Source organism: Prorops nasuta, unplaced genomic scaffold, assembly GCF_024137725.1.
Source record: "Prorops nasuta isolate Cenicafe-Biocafe unplaced genomic scaffold, Cenicafe_Pnas_1.2 PNAS00006, whole genome shotgun sequence".
NCBI classification, from domain to species: Eukaryota; Metazoa; Arthropoda; class Insecta; order Hymenoptera; family Bethylidae; genus Prorops; species Prorops nasuta.
In genome coordinates, this window is record NW_027116803.1 from 3,418,026 (window position 1) to 3,419,853 (window position 1,828).

Sequence of the window (1,828 nt, forward strand, 5' to 3'; positions counted from 1 at the left end):
CTTTTCATCCGTGATGTCTATGAAAAGTGTCGCACTTTAGTCAATCAAAATGTAGATTAAAGTGTATAAAAGATAGATAGATAGATAGATGAGTTTATTATTATATCAGATCTCTGACTCATTCGTTATAAAACAAGAACGATTTAACAATTGTAACAAAAGTCGAGTTCTCAACGATAAGGAGCAAATACGCTTGTATCCTGAATGTAAACGTAGCTGCGCGAGTCACAACTGCGTAGTGAAATATTAACTTAAATTAATTTAATTTAAATTAAATTAAATTAAAGAGAGAGAGAGAGAGAGAGAGAGAGGAAACACACGAGGAGCTGACGACTATCCAGGTAGGTAATCATTTCAGTTTCAATTTATCCTACGGCTATGAGTCGATCTTTTTATGAAATTGCTAAGAATATTCCCTTTTATCTTGAAAGCACGATGCAAGCACCAACCCATTCTACAAGATTCCCTTACCCCTTTCCACTAGTCGAAACGATTCTTTGGGGAAACGAATGCGGCCCCACGAAAATAACCCAAAGAGCTAGATCAGGTAATTGCCACCTAGTCGATTGCATATACGTGCTCGCGTACATGAATAGATTGATAACTTTGCAGAACTCGTCTCAGTGGCTGTAATTCATTTTACAAATAGTAATATAGGAAATAGCGCATTGTACAGGCGGACATAGTTCGTTCTGACTTCTGACTAGCAGCGTATAATAAGTGTGCGTGGATGCCAACAGCGCCGTGAATTCCTGAGTAGTAGTTAGGAGGCGACCCCACATAATTTGCACATCTTCCCCTACCCCTCCTCTCTTTTGTATTCATCCGTGAATAAAGTCCCTATAGTTACTCTTTGTAGTAGTTTTTTGGATTTGGAATAATTTTCTTATTTTAAATCGCATAAAGAGCCTGCATTTAGAGCTCTTTTAACAATTTCCCTCTTCTCGAAAGGTCCAACGGACAATCGAGATCTTGTCGGTTGAGACTACCTGATAGTCTTTCCCTTGCTTCAAAGAGTTTCCATCCGATAATTTCCCCCTTTCCAGACATCTCCCATTTATGAGTAGTTCCCAAATATTTAAATTAACGAAATTAAATAACCTTGAATTATTATGAAGGAAGTTATGTCAATTTTAATGTCACGAAGAACGTGACAAAATCAAGCAATTATTTTAAAAACGTTAAAATTTTCTGCCAATAGTACCAAAGCATTTTTCCTTACAAATGATATATTTAGCTGTAAAAAATTATGGTTTTCTTATTATAGTTTTCGGTGAAAAGCGTAATTTATTCCTTTACAACAGAGTAAAACCAAAAATTTCATTTGAATCTCAAGACATTAATCAATCCCTAGAAAATATTAGTTTTTAAAGTATTTACACACCTTATATATATAAGAATTAAATTTTTTGGTGCTAATTACTAGCAGAATTTCGAGTTACCACTTGAGACTCTAACAAGGTAAAGTGTCTGAATTATCGATCTTCAGCAGCTCTATGGGTAATTTAGCTCACAATTTAGATTCTGCTGATATTGTTAACAGCACGGATTTAGTAAAAATATATATTAGCGTGGGAGGATAAATAGAAATTTACGCTATTCGTTTGAACCCACCGGGCACAGCTGCTTAGGAATCCCTCCGTTATCGACCAACGGTTCTTAGCTGAGGAAACGCCAGGCTCTTCCACTGACGACGTTCCAACGATTCGATAGGTAGCGTTTCCATCGGTTTTCCAGTGAAAATCTGGATCCTGTTACGAATTGACGCGCAAAGTTCTTCGTCTCAGCTGTTGGAAGCAGCTGTACAGTCGAGCCGCATCCTCCGCCG